Source organism: Equus caballus, chromosome 1 (assembly GCF_041296265.1).
Source record: "Equus caballus isolate H_3958 breed thoroughbred chromosome 1, TB-T2T, whole genome shotgun sequence".
Lineage (NCBI taxonomy): Eukaryota > Metazoa > Chordata > Mammalia > Perissodactyla > Equidae > Equus > Equus caballus.
In genome coordinates, this window is record NC_091684.1 from 47,348,033 (window position 1) to 47,370,004 (window position 21,972).

The 21,972-nt window shown below is 36.5% G+C and overlaps 1 protein-coding gene and 1 long non-coding RNA gene across 5 annotated transcripts in view; one reads left to right on the forward strand and one right to left on the reverse strand.

The window, feature by feature from the left end:
• The window catches only part of ZWINT (ZW10 interacting kinetochore protein), a 76,166-nt gene that overhangs the window by 36,879 nt on the left and 17,315 nt on the right, over positions 1 to 21,972 (reverse strand). The gene's annotated exons all lie outside the window — the stretch shown is intronic.
• LOC106782059 (uncharacterized) overlaps positions 1 to 21,972 on the forward strand; it is a 90,383-nt gene that overhangs the window by 17,591 nt on the left and 50,820 nt on the right. Inside the window, exons 3-5 of one of the 4 annotated variants that reach the window (XR_001378916.3) lie at positions 1,118 to 1,278; positions 13,257 to 13,405; positions 15,435 to 17,903. This is a non-coding gene — a long non-coding RNA (uncharacterized lncRNA). Of the gene's footprint in view, positions 1 to 1,117; positions 1,279 to 1,368; positions 1,559 to 13,256; positions 13,406 to 15,434; positions 17,904 to 21,972 lie in introns of those variants that run through there. The other 3 variants (XR_002808726.2, XR_011437204.1, XR_011437205.1) reach the window with 3 other exon arrangements.

The window sequence follows — 21,972 nt, forward strand, 5'->3', positions numbered from 1 at the left end:
AGTCCCTGCATGGTATGGACTCTGATTACAACTTCTTGCAAAGTTTTTCTCTTTATTCTCTCCTTGATTCCCCATTCCCCCATCCTATACCTTTCCACTCCAGAGTAAAACCTGCTTTCTGTTGCCATTTCTGTTGCCCTCACATGCTCTTTCTTTTGTCTGAAATACTATCTCATTTTCTAAACCTGCATGCTTATGTGGAACGTACCACTAGTATTTCATTCCTAGCTTTGATATCAGTTCTTCTGGAAGGCCTTTCCTGATGATCCTGACAGCCATTGGACGTTAGCTACATGCTCCTCTATTCTCCTGGATCACGCTGTAGTGTCCTATAATAGCTCTAATCACATTGTTTTTAACAGTATCATATAGTCTTATTTAATTGTCCAAAGCCCAGCTGGATTTTGAGTATCTTGTTTTTAATTCCCTTTTTTTTTTATTGTGGTAAAACACATGTAACATGAAATCTACCTTTAAATACCTTATATGATAGATATATCTAAAGTAGTTAGTCCCTTAGAAGCAAAAAAGTAGAATTGCGGTGTCCAGGGGCTGGTGGGGAGGGGGAAATTGGACAGTGTTGTTCAATGGATATAAAGTTTCAGTTAAGGAAGATGAACAAGTTCTAGAGATCTGCTTTAAAACAATGTGCATATAGTTAACAATACTGTACCGTACTACTTTCTTTAGGATCAGTTTCTGGAGTTTTCTTTTGTTCCTTTGACTGGGCCATGTTTCCCTATTTCTTCACGTGTCTTGTAACTTTCTGTTGGGATCCACACATTTGAAAAAAACCAGCCACCTCTCTAAGTCTGATGGACTGGTTTCATACAGAGAAAGACCTTTCCCAATCATCCCAGCTAGAGATTTTGGGAACCTTTCAAATCTTTTTTGAGAATCCATCTTCTCTAGGTTTGTGCATGTAATTTCCCAATTAGAGAGGTTTGATGGGGTTTTTTGGCTCTGTCTCAAGCCACTTAGCTCTCTGCATCCCACAGGTATCCAAGATAAACCTGTCAGTGCTTTACATCAGATGAGACACAGGCCAGTCCCTCAAGCAGCACTTGCAAAGCAAGAACATTGGACTCATGCTCTACTCTCTTCTTTCTCTCCCCAGGGGCAAGACTCGAGCTGGGTGCTTACTTCTGATCGTCGCAGACTGTGGTGGTTTCTATCATAGTATTACAAGTTCAACCACAGTCGGCTGAGTTCTCTTTTGTTCTCTGCAGCCCCCAGGCACCCAAAGTATGCCAGTTCCTTGTCAGTGCCCCGAATCAGGTGAGAGACAAAGCAGTCCCTTAGCATCCCCTCTCCCCCAAAATCTAGAACATTAAATGTACATTCTGCTCTTCATTTTCCTTCCCAAAGGAGAAGCCACAATTTGGGCTTTTCTTCCCAATTGCAAGCTGTGCCAGCTTAGGGGAGCAGCAGACATGGTTAAAATGAAACAGCTTTTCATACCTGCTTCACTGTGGCTGTTCTTGGATTTGAGCTTGCCTGGGGTGCTGTATCTTCCTACCTGATTTCTCAAGAGCTCATAAAGACTTTTTGGACTCTATTTTGTTGTTAAGTTGATGTTTCTGTAGTGAACCGAGGTCTGGAGTTTCCTAAACCATCATTTTGCTGACATTACTCTTCCGGATTTTGAGTATCTTGAACAACATTGTTTTCTTAGTAGCCAGTACACTGCCCAGCACACAGTTGGTATTCAACAAATATCTGTAGAATCTGAATGAAGTAGTCCCAGTTCAGGTTTAGACTAGCCAACTTGTTTCTAGATGAGATGAACGTATTTGGTTTTATGAAGACATCGATGCTTTGGCAGGTTTGTTCATTTCTCTTCAAGATAGGGGACTTCAGGGCACAGTCTCAGTGCAAATTCAACTTAAAAACAGCAAGACCTAGAGCAGTGCTTTCCAACAGAATTTCTGCAATGATGAAAATGTTTATTTCTGCTCTCTGAGAAGGTTGCCAGAACCCATTCATGGCTTTTGAGCCATGAAATGTGGCTAATGTGAGGATAAAATTTAAAATTTTATATAAATTTAATTATTTTAAATAGCCACGTGTGCCTAATGGTTACCATACTGCACCGTGCAGCTCCAGGGGACTTGAAAGCTGGCATGGGTCTCTAAAACTGCAATTTGAAAATATTTATGCTACATTTGTTCTTTTTCCCTTCTCAAAACGATCCTTCAGAGATGCAGTGCCATTGTCTCGATCTTGACCATAAGTTTCTACCTGCTACTACATCCAGTTGTTTTTGTTTTGCTTTGTTTTGTTTCCTTCCTTCTCCTTTTTCTCTTTTGTTTTCTTGGCTATGTATAAGCATCAGAAAAACAGGCAAAGCTTTCACCTTTCTATGGTTATTATTCCATAGCATTTAAAAATTTATATCAAAGCAAAACTGTATATTTATTAAAATCAAATAATACCACAAAGCTTAAAAAATAAGAGATATTTTCCTAGCCACAATTTTGCCCCACCTCTGAGTTATGCTCCTTTGAAGCAACTACTTTGAATTCTTACAACTATTTCTTCTATTTCCTTTCATATATACATAAAATATGCTTAAACTTGATTTTTCAGTTTTACATATCATCTTATACCCGTTTATGACAGATGTGGTTCCAACTCTCTTTTTGTGTGACCTGACCTGAATACACACACAAACACACATGCACATATGCACACACATGCACATGTGCCATTTCCCTTTCCTCATCATATATTATAATTACATCATAATTTTGGTTAAATCTAATTTCAGTGTTGTACAAATAAATCTCTGTAAATGATGATCACTCTTGAGGCAGGATTTTGAACAGAAATGCCTGTCATCTACACTTGATGCTCCCTTTCACGTGAGCACTACTGGTTTCTTTCTGCCTCCTCACATATTTGATTCTAGGGGAGGTAGCTATAGTGATCTACTTGGTGAGTTTGGAAGGAAAAGCGGAGAATATTTGGCCCCGCCCCTTCCTCTCACTTCTTCTCCATTCAGAATAAACTTGCTCATAGAGTGACCTCCATGGCCTCTGGTTTATGGCTCCAGGCTCTGCCCTGGCAAAATACGGGAGGTCTGTAGTTTTGGGAGATAAAAGTCACCTTTGGGGAAGCAGAACACATGTAGTGCTTGGGGAGTCCATTTGTCCAGGGTCTGTGGCTTGGATCTTGGATTTTAGTTGGTGGACAGGGCACTGTGAATGCTTTTAGAGGACTATGTCACAATATGTGTATTTGACTTTTAACTGCTGAGTCTGGGCAGGAGAATTTAAACTGCAATACTTTGACTTATGATGGCTTTGACAACAAGAAAGTGGCTGATCCTATAGAAACTGAGCTGTACTATTGGGTCTTGATCAAGTAAATAGAGGTCAAGGGCTTCAGCAAAGTTTTAGGGTCTGGGAAAGCTCTAACAAGTACACAGACCATAGGTAAGTGGAAGTGGTCCTTTTGATAAGAGATTTAACTTCTCTAAGCTTTACTTTTTCTTTTTTTTTTTTTTTTAAAGATTTTATTTTTTCCTTTTTATCCCCAAAGCCCCCCGGTACATAGTTGTGTATTCTTCGTTGTGGGTTCTTCTAGTTGTGGCATGTGGGACGCTGCCTCAGCGTGGTCTGATGAGCAGTGCCATGTCCGCGCCCAGGATCCGAACTAACGAAACACTGGGCCGCCTGCAGCGGAGCGCGCAAACTTAACCACTCGGCCACGGGGCCAGCCCCAGCTTTACTTTTTCTTATATAAATTACTGAAAATAATTCTACTTCATGGAATTCAGACTTGTTATAAGATAATATAAATAAATTAGCAAAGTGACTGACACAGTGACTTCTTAATATTAGATATTAATGTTATTATCTGCATATCAATTATACTATAAGATGAATAGTTCACATTCCTTCACATTATATGTTCATATACCCAGAATGCCATGACAATTCTGAGCAGAGGCAGATTCATTAAAATAGGTAGGAGGTTGGATAGTAAAATAACATATATATGGATAGTCCAGAGTATTGGCTCCAAATGCAAAATGTAATCCCTGCAATTGATGCATGGTATACAATACTTTATAATGATTTCTAAGTCCATACTGTTAGGGACTGAATTGTGTCCCCTCAAAATTTATATGTTGGAGCCCTACCCCCCCAGTAGGACCGTTTCTGAAGATAGGGCATTTAAGAAGGTAATTAAGGTTAAACGAGGTCATAAGGGTAGGCCCTAATCCAATAGGACTGCTGTCCTTTTTGAGGAAGTGACACCAGGAGTGTCATATATACAAAGAAAAGGCTAAATGAGGATGCAGCAATAAGGTAGCTGTCTGCAAGCCAAGAAGAGAAGCCTCACAAAACACCAACCCTGCTGGAACTTTGATCTTGGATTTCCAGGCTCCAGAAATTTGTTGTTTAAGTCTTTGAAGTCTGTGGTATTTTATTATGGCAGACCAAGTTGACCAATAAGCATACCTTATCAGCTTGAAACAGAATGTGATTCCATAGCTTTGAACCATCCATGACTATCTAATCATAGCACTGAAGGTCTGGTAGGTTTAACTGTTTAATATTTGGTCAGATCAGTTTTATTCTTCCTACAACCTTTTAGTATTATGCCTCATTTGTTCTTGGGAATGAAATTGTATTTCCTATTATAGCCAATTAGAATGCTTTATCTCATTGCCTTGTCCAGAAAAGTGGATCATGGAAGGACACTAAATGTAAACAATAATATAGACAAAAAATAATTTATGTTTTAAGACTAAAGGTTTTAACTTGAATTAACAACTTCCTTCTAATTAATCACTACTTCTTTTTATTAAACAAACACACACACATTCAATTACTCAATAGAGAAGAAAGAAGGGCAATTGGATGTGTTTCTGCACGTGGGGAATTTACTTAAATAGAAAAAAAATAAAAGAAAGCAGAATGAGTTTTAATTTTAAATTTAAAAGTGTATGCAATGGCACATTTAATACTTATGAAACTTTACTGTTTCTCCTGAAAAATATATCTAGGTTTGCAAAATGAATGTAATTATCCCAAAATGAATGAAAAAGTAGAATGAGGAATGCGTGTGGATATTTCTCTCACTGAAAATATTTCAAACTGAAGTTCAATGTGTAATTATTCACTTTCCACTAACGAAATTATATTCCTGCCGTATCTATCTTGTATTTTTTGAGAGCGGGTCACATTCTAACCTGTCATAATTATAGGTTCCTAGGTTAATGGAAACAAAATGAACATATAAGCAGAGTGAAGGAAAAACAAGGGCAAAATATTCTGAAGTTCGAATAACAGAGGAGGAGAGAGTCATCTGCTTCTGGACAAATCAGACTTTGCTTGTGAGAAATAAGAAGTGGGAGAGCAGTGCTCCTACTGATGTCTTTGATGATCTTCTTAGTGCTTTATTAAACTAAATAAATGTTTCCTTAACAAGTGGACCATGCTATAGAAAAAGAACTGGATCCCTAACTAAGAGACTGGTGCCCAGTCTTGGATCCAGCTTCACCCAGGGCATGATTTTGAATGAGCTGTACCTCTACAGGCTGAAATGTCTTCAAGTGTAAAAGGAAGGAAGCAGGCTCAATGACCTTTAAAGAATCTTAGACTATAACAACTGATGATGTTATTACTCTTCATTTATTCTATTGTGATGGTGTGTTCTCTTTAAAATTTCAGAGTGGCCCCTAGTGAGTACAATGACAAACAGTCTGAAACTCTAGGGGAGTTGCTCTAGAACTTGAACCAGACAGTGCAAAATTGTCTGCTGAAAAGTTTGTCCTCTAGCAAAACAACATCCAACAAATTTCTTAGTGCCTGTAATTTTCACCTTTGTACAAAAGCAATTTTATTATTTATGCCCAAAAGAAATCATTTCCATTATTTCAATGCAAAGCTCAGAGAAAAACCAGTGATTGGCTCTTCAATTAACACTGTAATCATCAATCATCTGTACAAAATAAAACCATCAGCACAAGAGAACGTGGATAATGAGTTAACCAAGCTGGAGCGTCATAAGTAAACTTTGGACATTTCCAAAACTATGAGCACTGATACAGGGTATCATTTTGTTATTTTTTGTTTTGCTTTCCCATCCTGTTGTCTCCTACTCTTCCTTAAAGGAAGAAGAGAGGCAAAAAGAAAAAAGGCCTTTGAGTCCTAACTTCACCTCTAATTTTTTTTCAAGCTTTTACCCTACATGCGATTTATGCCGATAGTTACCTCCCTCACAGATATATAATAAAGATTAATGAGGTGCGTTTTTAAAGTCATCTTTAATTATTGTTTTCCCACATGTTGAGTGGTAGGACTTGTCTCTAGAGATGCTATAACTATAAGCTTTGTCAAATAGAAAAATATTGTATGTGGGGAAAAGAAGGATTTGTACATTCAGGAAATTTCCTGCTAATTAATAGCTGACTATATTTCTTAGATATGGTGAAAATTTGCCACCTTTATTCCCTTCCAAACATAACTATTCCCCAAAGCTCCCAAATAGGGATGACGCATCTGAATATACAATGAAGTAGAAAAACTAACTCACTGAATAAATGATAAAGTGAAGAAACCCCAGGTATTCTAGATCCCAAGTGGTGATTTGTTAGCTGTATTCCCATATCTCTGATATCTCTGGCTCTTACCTCTAAAATGGGGATCATAATCCTTTATCAGACTAAAGGCAGGGGATTATACTAAATGTTCTTTTGAAGCCTCAGGATTCTCATGCTAGGGTGAGTCAAGGTATCAAGATGAATTGCCTATCGGGTTTTTTACAGATTTGTATCACACTGAGCTGCACTGACTTTCAGCAGTGATATTGAGAATATCCCTTCTATTGCTAATTCAGTCATTCCACAAATATTTATTCAGGGTCTAACTTCTGCTGTTTCTATTTCATACCAGGCTGCCCTCTATTTCTTGAATTCCGTATCTCTCAGGATCCATATTACAAGATTTATACTTTAACTTTTAAAGTAGGTATGAACCTACTTTAGTTTTGACTTCTTGACTAGGTTTGAGTTCCTCCATAATTATAAGAAATTTATTTCTTTGAATTCTCCCAACCACCTAGGTGGCAGAAACTACTAGATGCTTCTTCATATCCTGCCTCTGCTTTTTACTCAATTAAAAAAACAACTGGATGGGGCCAGCCAGGTGGCATAGTCGTTATGTTCTAATGCTCTGCTTCCATGGCCTGAAGTTTGCATGTCCAGATCCAAGGCATGGACCTACACACCGCCCATCAAGCCTTGCTGTGGCAGTGTCCCACATACAAAAAAATAGAGGAAGATTGGCACAGATGTTAGCTTGGTGTCAATCTTCCTCGGGCAAAAAAAAATACTAGATACATTGCCACCACACTAAAAGGATATATTTCATAGCATCTCTTGCAGTGTTCTGGCCATTAAGATGTAAATAAAAATTCTTGCACAACCAGAAGGACCTACAAGTAGAATATACAACTATGTAGTGGGGGGCTTTGGCAAGAAGAAGAGGAAAACATAAATAAATAAGTTGTAAATAAAAATTCTTTATAATACCATGAACTTCCATAAAAGGGAAGAGAAACCATCCCTTTTACCTATTGCTTACAATGTTGATGTGATGGCTAAAGCTTTAACAGCCATCCTGGATTATGTGGAGATTTTGCCCAGGGAAGAATAGAGAATAATCCTGACAATACCCACTCTGAACTGTCAAATTCCTAGTTCCTTTTCTTTAATAGAAGAATTAACATCTATTTTAGCTGAGATACTACTTTTCAAACCTTTGCTACTCAAAATCAAAATTAATCCTAACCCAGTAGAATCTTGTAAAGTGTTAGGTACACATTTGTTAAGAATGTTAATAAGTGTGTATTGAATAATTTCCCTCATTTTGTGGGTTATAAATGTATCCAAGTAGTGTATGTATGTTTGTATCTATAGATATCTATGATTTCCTGTTGTATATGGGAAGTAGTTCCTATAGTAATAATTGTCAGAGTTAGCATTTTACAAGGTTTATTTAATTACAGATGTAAATTAACGCAAACTCACAGTTATTTGAAAATTTCACAGACATAGAAAGAACAAAATGATACAAAACATAAAAAATTGTATATGAAAATATCCTAACATAATCATAAAATGATAAGTTCTAATATATTACTATACCAATAGTACTGATAATAATATAAGAGTAAAAGAAAGATGATACCTCAATCCATCTCATTTGTTTTCCCCATGTTTACAAAGAGCATGATTAGTATTATTTTGTCAACGTGTTTCCATGTCACAAAATTATGAAGACAGGGAAGTCTAAAGTCAGTAGTGAGGGCTGGTAAGCTCAAGACTCAGGAGAGCCAAAGGTACAGGTGTAGTTCAAAGGCCAGCAAGTGAACACACAGGATAGCCAATGGTGAGGATTAAGTCAAAGGCAGTCTAGCAGGTCAGTCTTTTTGTTCTATTCACTCCTTCTACTGATTGGATGAGGCCCACCCAAATTATGGAGGGCAATCTGCTTACTCAAAGATCATTGACTTAAATGTTAATCTCATCCAAAAACACCCTCTGAGTTAAAACATAAAATTAACCATCATAGGGTCTTTGTACAAATATTTGCAAGAAGTGTTTTTAGTGCCAAAATATGGGTGATGCTAAACCTGATTCTGAAAAATGAGTGAATTATTTGTTAGACAAGATAAGTAGCAAGAGAGTGCCTAGACTAAGTCAGAAATCTCTAGACAGAGGGACAAGCATGGATTCTAACAACATCTAGGTTTAGGTTATAAACTGCTTGTTAATGACTATAATGCTTTCCTATTTAATATTTTTCTGTTCTAGGAGTGTTCAACATAATTGTTGTGAGGCTAGGCTCTTATTCTGGAATTTGCCAAATTCATTTTTCTGTCACCAGATTTGAGGGTTTTTATGCAAAACTGACTGTTTGTATGTGATGAGTTAGAGGCATTTGCACTATTTTTTAATACCATAGAATCACCTCCCCAGTTTTGCCACACTGGAGTTTCAAATCCCCAAATCAATGTTGGTAATATATAAAATGCTGCTGTGCTCATAATTTCAACAAGTTACATTTAGCTGCAGTTGGAGATGAGGCCTACTAGAAGCACATAATCATTTTACTAAATCTCTCTTTGCTTTCTTAGATATAACTTCCTTTGAAATGAAACACTTGTGGAAATGTTTATTATTTGAATGCCATGAGAAGGAGGGGTTCTTTTGAGCAATTCTTTTCGTATTTCCATTTCTCCAATTTTCACACAAAATACTTTAATATCTTTCCTGCGGTGGTGGTGGGGGGCAGACAGTTATATAGTGAAAGAGACATGCTTCCCAACTTCAAAGCACTTATACCTGTTTTCAGTGATTTTACAAAAAGTCTATTAAGTTTCTTTAGCACAGAATACGCCTTTTAAGAAAAAAAAGAAAAGGAGAGAGGGAAAATTCTGCATACCAGGAAACCCCAGAGAGGTATCCCCTTGTTGCCGAGATGTAAAAGAATTTACTGAGTGCCACATTTTGCAAGATGGAATTGAGCCATCATATATGGGAAATTTTACTGATGTGGCCTGATAAATGGCAAACAATAGGATATGTTGGAGTATATGAGGAAGCCATTTAGTATAAAAATCATTTGGCCTGACCTTGTTTTTCCAAAAGGGCCTGACGTAGCCACTGAACATGCATTGTATATCTGCTTTAAGTATTTACTATGTCCCAAAGACAAGAACATTGCCCTTTAAGATAAAGAAAACTATAACTTTCCACACATCAGCATTTCCTTAAGGATAAGCATCTCTCCCTAGACTAGAGATTGATTGCTGACCTACTGTGACCACCCAGCTCAAGACCACAGACCTGCTACCTGCTGTGTTCATCAATTGCTGTGTGAATCACTGTGCCAGCTAGGTAATCTTGTGACTATTGTAAAAGGGACGTTCCAATCATATGTGATACATGCTCTTTGATGGTATATAAGCACTTTGCACAATGCTACTTCTTTGGTGCCCTTCCTTCCTAGGGGAAAAAAGACCCCAGGCTAGTCCTCAGATCTAGCTCATAATAAACTCACCTCAATTTTGATTTATAGATTGGTTATGATTATTTGTGCCCACAGACCCCTACCACTTTACTCTAGACACTTTGGTTCAGCAAATCCATGTGCAAGTGGAAGTTTCCTGGAGCCAAGATTTTCTTACCATGTACTCAAAAGTATCAGACATGACCACTTTCTCTTTCTCCCGTTCGGTCTCTCATACTTTATATTCTTATGTAAAGCTTCACAGTAAACTTAGCTAGAAGGCCATGGTCTGAGGAAGTGAGACCTATGATAGAGAGAGGAAGGACTCCTCCCACATACCCCACCCCCACACACAAACAAACATACACATACAATGTTGCTAATGATTCTGGGCTAGACTAGTAAATAGGAGAGCCCTTGAAACAGTGATGTTCCTCTTGCCTGGAGCCCTCTTCTCATCCGTCACTTGGCTGCCTCCTTTTTATCTCTCTAGTCTCAACAGAAGACCTTCAGAAAAGACTTCATAAAAAGGGAGCACTTATTTCAAATTATAATTATATATATCTTTGTCAATTTACATGTGTCTCCCTCTAGAATCTGAAATAAACCCAATGAAGGCAGATGCTTTGCCTTTTTTGCTCACCACTATATGCCTAACATCTAGTGTACTGCCTGGAGCATAAAAAATACTAAACAATTTGTACTAATTAAATAAGTGGATATGTAAATGAATTAAATTAAAAAATAGGAAATATAGTTTTGTGAGTGTTGGGCTATTTACTTAACATTTTGATCGTCAGTTTGCTCATCTGTAAAAAGAGGAAACTTGTAACTTTTTCTTGGTATTTAACTGGCTTATGCGATAATCAACTGGGGAAATAAATGAGAAAGTGTTTTTAAACCTCTAAACTCCATAGAAATATTGAGGATTTTTTCATATCTGGTTACATCTACCAGGTTATTAAATCTTAAACTCTAAGCAGTGCAGTTTTAATGTCTGAACGTTACTTTCTCTTTAATTTTCAGTATGTCCAGTGATTTTGTCTGACTTAGAATTTCTCTCTCTACTCATACTTTTCTCCTCTAATTTTCCTATTGTTTCGTAATACAGGGGATGGCCAAGAGTTCAGTTGTTTTCTTAGAGGAAACTAAGGGTTGGATAAGTTGAAACCTGTGCAAAATTTCCTGTTTTTAACAAATGACAGGCAGAATCTCATGCCACATGCCATGACTCCAACTCCTGTTAAATCATACGTGGAAGACATAGCAAGCCGGAGGCTTAGTCATATTCTCTGGAGGTAGAAAAGAATGATTACAACAATTTGATTGAAATGATTCTTTGTCTACCTATTTAATAGTAGAAAACCTAGGGCCAAAGATTATTTTGTATTAATAATTATATATGCTAGAATTGTAAATCAAAGTAGATGCTCCATTTCTCTAATATTCTTTTGAACTCTATCAATTGGACAATAACTCATTTGTAGAGAGGACTGCAGTGTGATTTCAGATGGTGGTTTTCAACTGTAGGAATTAAGGCATTTCGGTAAAATATTATCTGCCTGAACTGCAATTCTGTAGTTCTTTTCCTAGCTATTATTTGATAGATTTCTCATTCCTACATTATTTTGTGCTGCCAACATGTCTCTGAAGCAATTAATCTGTGAGTACAACTTGATTATCTTTCTGGATTCATTTCAACATAATTCACAGGTGAACTGTATTCCCATTGTTGTGCAAGTATAACATTTTATTTTTAAATAACTTGATGCTTTAGCATATTGAGAGGAAAAGTGCATTTAAAGATAATTATACCTTCTAGCCAACTTTTCTTACCCTTAAATAAATGCATGGTTGGAGTAGAGAGAGAGAGCAAAAGCATGTGGCTTCATATATCTCTCTCACAGTCACAAGTAATATATATTTATATATAATAATATATATTTATATATAAAGATATATAAGATGTATCTTTATATATATAATAAAAAATTATATATCTATAATTCCCTATGCATATGATCAAATTAGCTTTATATGGAGTTCTCTGCCTCTGTTTTGTTTTCAAGGTAATCCAGAGGTGGTTGATCAATCTTTGATCAATAGTGATCATAACCATAAATTAGCCTCTTGGCTCATCACCACAATACTCTTAGCAAGACGTTTTTGGAAACAGTCCTGACACAGTTCCTCCCCAACTCTCCTCCCAACAGAAATTAAAATTATAAGTAATTTATTATTTGTTTCAGGATAAATGTATGGTAGATAGAATAATGGCCTCCCAAAGATGTTCATTCCCAAATGCGCAGAACCTATGAATATATTACCTTATGTGATAAAAGGGATTTTTCAGATGTGGTTACATTAATCTTGAAAAGGGAGATAATTCTAGATTATCCAAGTGGAACTGATTAATCGCTAGTGTTTTTATAAGAGGGACACAGGGGAATCACAGTGAGAGAGAAGATGTGAGAGTGGAAGCAAAGGTGAGAGATTTGAAGATACTACTGTGCTGGCTTTGAACATGGAAAATGGGGCATGAGCCAAGGAATGCCTCCTGGCTCTACAAGCTGGAAAGGAAAGGGAAGAGATCCTCCCCCACAGCCTCAGAAGGAGTGCAACCTTCCTGCCACCTTGACTTTGATTCATTGAATCCCATTTCAGGCTCTTGACGTCTAGAACTATAAAATAATAAATTTGTGTTGTTGTCAGCCACTGTTGTGGCAATTTGTTGCAGCAGCAACAGGAATCTAAGACAAAGATTTACCCTGAAAGCCGTGATACCTGAAATATAACCTATTAATACTTTACTTTTCTTTATTTTATCCAAGCACTTCCCATCAAAATATGTAGTAAAGAAACTGATGCTTCTTTACTAGAAAGAGTGAGAATAGAGTGAGAATAAACTATTCTCTTATTTATAAGTGTTCAATAAATATTGAGCAAAAACTAAATTCCAGGCACCTTAGGTGCTAGAAATAAATTTAAAGGTAAACAATATTAAACCCAAACCACAGGCCTTGTTCCAGAGAAAGGGCTGGAGAATGTCATTCATTATGGGTCTTTGAGCACAACACAGCCCGGGAGAGAGATGGAATTAGACTCATGCTTTCCACAAGGTGGAATGTGTCGTAAGGGTCAGAAGTGGCTACCTTTAGAAGTATCTGCAGTTCCAATAACAAACCTTCTAGGGTTTTCATAACAGCTGAACCTTATTCTCTATTCCAGGAAGAAATGAATCTGCTCCACTTCTTCTCACGGAAATAAAATTATTCTGAGGATTGGCTGTGATTTATAATTTTCCCCTTTATTATATCAGTGTGTGCATTGGTGAAGTTTCCCTTTAACTTTGGGACAAGTTATACCAAAATATACAGGTAACTTAGTCAAACTACTAGCTCGAATCACTGGCAAATGGTGAAATTATCTATCTCATACAGATTACATCAAGATCCTTCCAACTTTTAAAATAAACACAGTTTCAAAATCTTCAGTGATGGTCATTTCTGTATAAGTGTGTGCTTTTAGAATATATCTCCTCAAGATGTCTCTAGAATTATTCATATGCTGTTTGCAATAGTGCCTAATTTAAAAATGGTACGTGTGATCAGTTAAAAGATACACTTTTCGGGGCCGACCTCGTGCCGAATCTTTAAAATTCCATGCACTCCACTTTGGTGCACCGGGTTCACAGGTTCAGATCTCAGGTATGGACCTACTCCACTCATCAGCCATGCTGTGGGGGCATCCCACGTACAAAGTAGAGGAATATGGGCACAGATATTAGCTCAGAGCTAATCTTCTTCAAGCAAAAAAGAGAGGAAGATGGACAATGATGTTAGCTCAGGGTGAATCTTCCTCACACACACACATAAAATTTAAAACAAAAGGAGATACACTTTTCTCTATTTGTCTTATTTGATTCTCCCAAATTTCTCACAGAAATTATGGAAACACAATTTTTTTTTAACTTTTCATAAGGATAAACTTCAAACATATGAAAAAGTCTTTCCACGTATCTTCAACAATTATCAACTCTAAGCCAAACTCATTTCATCTATACCTCTCTCCTGGATTATTTTAAAGCAAATCTCAGAGATCACATAATTTAAATTATAATCATATAAGCATATATCTCTAAAAGATAAGAATAGTTTAAATACACATAGCTACAACACCCTTATCATACCTGAATAAAAAGTTACTAATTTCAGGTAAATTGTCTATAGAGCTCTCAGAATCTGGCTATTAAATATAATCTCACAGATTCGTGTAACATGTTAGATTGTCTCCTATTTTTCTGGGGAACAAAATGAAATTAGATTTATGGAATCAGGTCCATTTTTTTTGGCAGGAGCATTTCTTAGGTCATAGGCATTTCTATCAGAAGATACATGATATCTGATTGTCTCTCTTTATTAAGTGCTAACAGCCATTGATGATCTTTTCTATAAGCCACTACATTATTAGGAGTTGGATAATAGTGATATTCTATTTCTATCATTCTTTCATTAAAAACAAATTGGCATAATTTTATAAAAAGTAACTTTCCTATCAATTATTTATTTGCACTGAAGTACACTTTGTATAGTAAGAAGAGTTAAACTCTTGATTGCTTCCCTTTATTATTCAGTTGTGGTTTTTTTTTTGTTTTTGGGGGGTTTTGGCAAGGAAGATTGGCCCTAGGCTAACATCTGTGCTAATCTTCCTCTCTTTTTTTTATGTGGGATGCCACCTCAGCATGGTTTGACAAGTGGTGCTAGGTCCACGCCCAGGATTCAAACCTGTGAACCCTAGGCCACGGAAGCAGAGCGTGCACAAACGTAACCACTATGCCGCTGGACCACCCCCTACTCAGTTTTAAATACAATGAGTTAGTTACCTCTCATTCTCTAATAGTGACCAATGAGCTTTTTTGTTTTATTTCATTTTTTTCTTTTAACTTCTTGGCTTTGTTTTGATATCATTATGCATGCATAGGTTTAAATATGTGTGATGAATTTTAATTTACTGCAGTTATCATTCTTATTGATGGTCAAATTGCCTCAATTTTACGAGGGAGAAGCTTTTCAAATTGGTTTCTGGGACTTTTTGACATGATCCTAGTAACCTTCAATATCATGTTTGTTGTCTGGTTTTACAAGATGTTCTTAGGAATATCTTGTACCTGTTCTGACCCACGCTTCAATCAGCCATTTCTTAAGGACACCTGACTGATTCCTTTTGGTAGAAAATTCTATTCAGATACAATCTATTCAGATGCAATCTAAGTGGTTAGTGGACTCATTTGAAAGTATTGTCATTATTTCTAGATCTTTTTCAGGAGATGCTGTATTTGTTTTCTGTTGTTACACTAACAAATTACTACAAACAGTGGCTTAAAAGAATAAATTTGTTCTCTTACAGCTCTTGAGGTCAGAAGCCTAAAATGGATCTAAAGGGCTGTATTCCTTCTGGAAGCTGTGAGAATCTATTAGTCTTCTCTAGCTTCTAGAGGCCGCGTGCATTCTTTGGCTACTGATCCCATCTGCCATGTTCAAAGCTAGCTGCAGAGGATTTCCAATCGCCCTCAGTTCTTCAGCTTCTGTGGTCATATCGCCTTCTGTCTGACTCTTAACTCTGCATCCTTGTTATAAGGACCCTTTTGATTGTATTGGGCCCACTTGGATAATCCAGGATAATCTTCCTACACCCAAATCCTTAACTTAATTACATCTGCCCTATAGACCCCTTTGCTTTATAAGTTAACATTTGCGGGTCTGAGGATTAGGGAGTTGACATCTTTGAGGTACCATTATTCAGTCTACCACACATATATCTAGGATTTTATTTTGTTAATGGTAACCAACGCATTTTTGTTAATGGTAAAACACATCATGAGTTCACAGTAATAATTGCAATTCAAATTTAGGACTCCAAGGTTATTGCTTAATCTCTTCAACTTTGAAACTATATTACTTTTCTCTTATGGGTGAACTCCCAGGTAAAACACATCATGAGTTCACAGTAATAATTGCAATTCAAATTTAGGACTCCAAGGTTATTGCTTAATCTCTTCAACTTTGAAACTATATTACTTTTCTCTTATGGGTGAACTCCCACTTTCCCAAAATAGCAATATTACTTATTTGCTTTGTAGTACAATATGTACACAATCATCTCAGCATAACACCGCCCACACATTTACTAAAATAGCCTAAGACTTTCATGCTATTCTTTTTGTCCTTAGCAATCTAGAAAGAGGATTCATGACACTATGAACAAAATCAAATCCAACACAAATACTGTTTCTGAAAATAATTTAGAAGAAAATTGAAGTAAAACAATACTTTATTAAAGAAAATGTTTCCCCTAAGCATATTTGCATATCTTTCAGATTTTAAGCTATTTTCCTGAAGTTTTTTACAATTAACTCACTGGCAGCTTATTTTTGTTCTGTGATATTTTAATATTAAGAGAATTAAGATTATAGAAATGTAGAGAATTAGGGGTTTGAAATAAATAAATTATGGTAAGAGACAATATAGCATTCATGTTATAATTTTATTTTTATGATGAGATGTATATATTTCAGCTAGATTAAACACATAAAATCCTTAGTGTTAATAAGATACTAAATCCATCTCTTTTATTATTTGAGGGAAGTCTAATAACCTTTAAAATTTTTCTGTGAATTTCTTTATGGGCTTCCTTCTTATGGTTATTTGTGTTCATGAGTTCTGGAAGCCAGGACTCTTCTTCTTATAATTGTTATGGTTATCCACTATCTTCTGCTGAGACTTTCTTTGTATGTGGAACTCAATCTATTTCTTTGATTTCTCCCTCTACATAATCAAAACAGAACCAGACCATTTACCAGTCATGTAAGTCCTTTTTACCCCTCACCTCTCCACCCTAGCTCTAGTTAAACTCTGAAAGTGCCAGAAGTATTTCTGTGTAGCTGCAAATTTTAATAAAGAATTACAGTAAAGCAGGGGACGTACTCATGACATAGTTAGACACTTACCCACCCACCCCTTAATATCTACCAACATAGTTATTTTTTCTGACTTTATTAATCCCTTGATCTTCTCCAAAGCTTAATTCCCTTATTTTTCCCTGCAGCGAAAGTTTATTCTCCACTCTGCTAAGCTCAGGACTCGTATCAACACATCCAAAGTCTCATATATGCCTGTGCTAAAGGAAAGACTTACGCATCTATACTTGTTTTATTTCTGTTGGAAGTTAGGAGGACTATCAAGAACTTTCAAATTTTGGCCTTCCTTCTATCTACTCCTTCTATCTATTTGTGTAAGTGGAACAGGTGGTTTATAAATTCATTTTCACACATATAGGAATTTTAGCTACCTACACTTGAAAATGTGTTTGAAAAAGGTGTGTACTCGGGATACAGTGGTTCTCTCTGGGTTTGTCTAATTATGGCTATCCTTTATGTACGTTTAATTTGTTTTTATGTTATGAGTTCGCTTTTGTCTTCTTTAGTGATTGTTTATTGCTTTGTGAAAAGATAAATATTGGAAACAAAGGTTAAAAAATCAAGTCATCTCTAATTTTTCAGGACATTGATTTGTGGAACTTGTTTTCTGAATCTTTCATTTCTTTTTTCCTTTCTATTTTAAAGCTAAATGTTACTGTTTCCCAATTTTTTTAAACTGAATATTGGTAGAAGATGTATTTTTAATTATCAATCAAATTTAACTTCTTTTCATCCTGAACATACTATTTTGTAACCCATTGCAATTTATGCATCAATTTTGTATATTTACATTTATTTGTTACTTGTATCATATTATTTAGAATTTCATGGGTCTTTATTATTGTGTATTGAAATTTTCTCCAAATTTTTACCATTGTGAATAAAGCATAGAATAACTAGTTGCTTGAATATGAATTTATAATAAAATAAGGAAAAGAAGCTAGCTGAAATAAAGTTCAAGGGAGATGCCCAATCTTGAACACACTATTGCTTTTGACCGTTTGGGGTGGCATGGTCACATAAGAGATGAAGCCAAAGAAAAAGATGAAAGATCAGGTAAGCCATGCAGAGAACAAGGATGCGTAGAATTGAATGGCTATAACAGGAGAGAGTACAAATCAGCTGAAAGGAAGACAAAGAGCACAGGAGGTACAATAAAAATTTGAAATTGCAGCAGAACCTCTGTTAACTGGTTACATTCTTGATGTTGTAGCAAAAACAAATGAGAGGCTTCCTGGGGCGTGGGCTTCTCAAGGCCAAAGGCCACAGCCTACTATTTTGTCTCAAATCACCGAAAAGGGCAAACCCTAGTTGAGACTGTTGGGACCTAACTTTTTTGGAGTTAGGAGAAAGTTCATCTATATAAGATAGAATAAAATGTGACTAGAAATTTGAGGAGGAGTTCTGAGGAGGGTGATTTCCTCTTAGCCAAAGGACAAAGTCAGAGAAAACAGTATTCCTTTTTCTTATTCAAAAATATAGCATAATAAATAGGACGTTTTTCCCTTGGGTTTCAGTTTTGAGCGGGAGTTCTGAGAGAACAGTTCAAAGAACTATCTGGAAAACATGACTTGTGTCCTCTGCCATTTATAGAACCTACCGGCTGGTGCCAGACTCTTACCTTGAAAAGTTAAAAGGTGCCAGGCTGGCCAGAGCTGCCTCTGATGCGAGACTGAGAAGAAAAGGGCAATGGGTCAGCTCTGTACTTATAAAGAAGAGGGGCAAAAGGGCAGAGTCTGATGAGACAGAAGGAACTCGTGAGACTTAAATGAGATTCAGAGTGACTCCACCCAAAGAGGCAACCTTCCAGGGCACTGTGTCTCCAACAGGAAGAGCTCTCCTTGAGAGTGACTGAGAGGAAATCTAAAGAGATCAGCATGAGATGGCATTGCCTGTCTCAGGGAACAGTGCGGAGGGGGGATCTGAAGAACACATGGAGAGCACCAATGCCAGAATACTGAGTCATGGTCAGAGAAGCCTTTTTTGTAGCTCACCCCTCGTCTCTCGCTCTGGTACGAGCCAGAGGGAAGACAGGGAGCGATAGAGAAGGAGTAGAAGTGTAGGTAGAAATATCACGCAGCTGAGCAGCTCCGCCATCTTCATCTTTTCCATGTCAGGTTTTATGAGCTACATTCAATCTTGAACATTAAATCGAAAGAGGTATTGAAACTTTGTTAGTATACCAAACTAGGTTTTTTAAAATGCCAAGAAAATAAATAGGCTTGATGTTCATCTGGTTTGCACTAGTATAGCTGTATTGGTTGTTAAAAAACTGAATTCTTCAGTAGCACTGGCTGAAGAGGGCTTTACTGCCCTCGCCACGTCAGGAACTTCCCCGAGATATTCCAGACACCCTTACTCCCAACCACCACTGAGAAACTGTTTTAGTGCCTGGCATAGCAGGAGTTCTCTAGAATCACAGCTCCTGTTGGTTCCGATTGGTCAGTGCCCACGTTGAATGTGTTGTTAAACATTTGAATATAACTCAGGCCAGAAAAATGGCTAGAAAAACTGTGGGATGGCCTGATACAACAGGGAGAGAGATATTTATTTTGCGGATTGCATGACAACAAGTACAGCTCATTTTTAAAAAATGATTTTAGTACGAAAAGAATGTACATTGTTGATTTTACATTGATTTGTCTGCTTTCAGGCATTACCTAATATTTTTCTTAGACCAGTTCTCTGAGGTAAGCATCATCAATCCCATCTTTAGATGAGGAAATTGAAGCTCAGAGAAGTAAATTTTTCCAGGTTAACAAAACTAATAATTGGTGGACCTGATTCTCAAAGACTAGCGTGACTCCAAAGCCCATCCTTTAGCTTTATGAACATTGCCTCTGTTCAGTCACCTGTGCTTTCTCTTCCATCCTTATCACTTCTACATAAAGAAGTTTTTATCGTTTGGTTAATTTTCATTTACACTAATAGGAGCTCCAAATAAAGATTTTTTTCCTCTTTAACATTACTTTTAGATGGACGTGTATTGGAAAGGAATCTGGGAAAATATTATGTGAAAGTCAAGACGTAAAACATTCTCCTTTTTTAATTTGCTTTTTCAAAATGAATTTCTGTAATGGTGGTTTTATCTTATCTTCATAGTAATCTGCTCTTTTCAGAGAATAAAAAAGTTGAGGACATTTTAAACAACTGTATTGTGAGGTTTAACAACCATCAATATAAAGTATGTGGCATAGAGTAGACACCAAATATATGATAATTATTAGAGTTATACCTGTTAACTCTATTCTTGATTCTGCTGAGAAAATGGGTTTCAAGTTCCTATTTTCAAAGATTGCCCATTTCATGGAATGCTAAAAGTATTCTTCTTTGTAAGTTACCATCTGCTAAAAGTGGTCAAAACTATATTTCTTGTGTTTATTCACAAAGTAAATATATTTAAAAAAATAAAGGAATAAGCAAATATGCAATCACTGGCTACAGTGAATGTAACAAACTTTTGCTTGTTCGTTCTAAGTATAAAGTCCTATCATTTGAAGGTCAAAAAGCATATTTGAAAGGTACAAATACCATGTACAAGCCTGGGCAGTTGGAAATTAAAGTCACACACAATGCCAGTATGACATTTTAGATGTTAAATGGAACGCAATTCATTTCAGATGGTATAGCCATTGTCAATCCAGATCACTGTTTGATCTGCAATTTATAGTGAGATGAAGCAGAAAGAATTTTTCTGCCTCAGCTTCTTGGCTTTTAACACAATGTTTCACAGATGTCTGACCTTTGGGTTTTAATGCAATAATGTGGCTTCCCTTGAACAAAAATCTAAAAGCAGATTGTCAGACAGAAGTTGTTTTTCAAAGGAGAATGGTCCCAAATTGTGTACAAAAAAGATATCATATATCATGTATTTTTGTAAATGTCTACGCATGTCAAACATAGTTGTTCCCAGGAATATTTCAAGAATAGTTAGTAAATATAAAATGTTAATACATAAATTAAATTATTTTTTAAGTTTAGACACTTGAGAAAAATGTTTAATTCTCCTTGGTAAGTATGTTCATTCTTTATCACGGTTATCACTTTTTCTGGAAGTTTTGTTATATACATTATTTGTAGTCACATGGACTCATGGCTCTTATTTTTTGTGATGGTTATTTCTATTTGGCATCGTTTATCTGCCCATTGAAGTGTTAGTATTAGTTGTTTTCACCTTCTCATCTGCAGCCTTTATCTCTCTACTACAGGTTACATGCTGAGCATTGATACCGCTCCTAGGCTTTTCCTCATAGATTTCCAAACGGATGGAAAATAGACAAAAGCCATTTTCTATTGTTTGACAGCTTTTAATCAATTAAAATTAACCGATATCCTCACTTATGAGTGAGAGGTTTTTGGTTTTTAAACCCTTAAGTACATTTTTATTGTTGATGATGATGTATTTGAAACACTTGTGGTATTGCTTTTTGAGTAATATCTATTATCCTTTCTTCTGCATAATTGTTTTTAAAGATTTTGATGGTGGGTAGGGGTTGCATCTTCACACTAGTTCTAACCCTGTGTAATCATCATTTGACATAAGTAGAAGTTCTGCCCTTGCTCTTTGTGTGCCCTGCTGTTATTTTTATGGGTGGTTTCTTCTCATTTCATTGCTGGTTTTTCTTTTAATCTCCTTCTTATCTGTGCAGATGTATTTGGCCTGAGAATTAGCAAATATTCCATCATCGGTAGAGGCCCTTTCTCGCTTTTGTTCAGTAGTGATTATAAAACTCAAAAGCCAACCATCAACAAAGAGTGAGCAGAGGATACAGTTTTTTATTCTCCCTGTAGCCGTTTGCTCCTGATTGACCCCTCCAAGAAGCGGGTACCTACCTCAACTCTCCAAGTCACTTGACTCAGCTGCTATTTCTCCACATCTCTCCTTGACCTTGAACTGATGGCCTCCTGTGAGCACACCTTCTGTCTTCTCTCTCTCTCACTGGCTTCAGGCTCTTTCTACCTATCTGA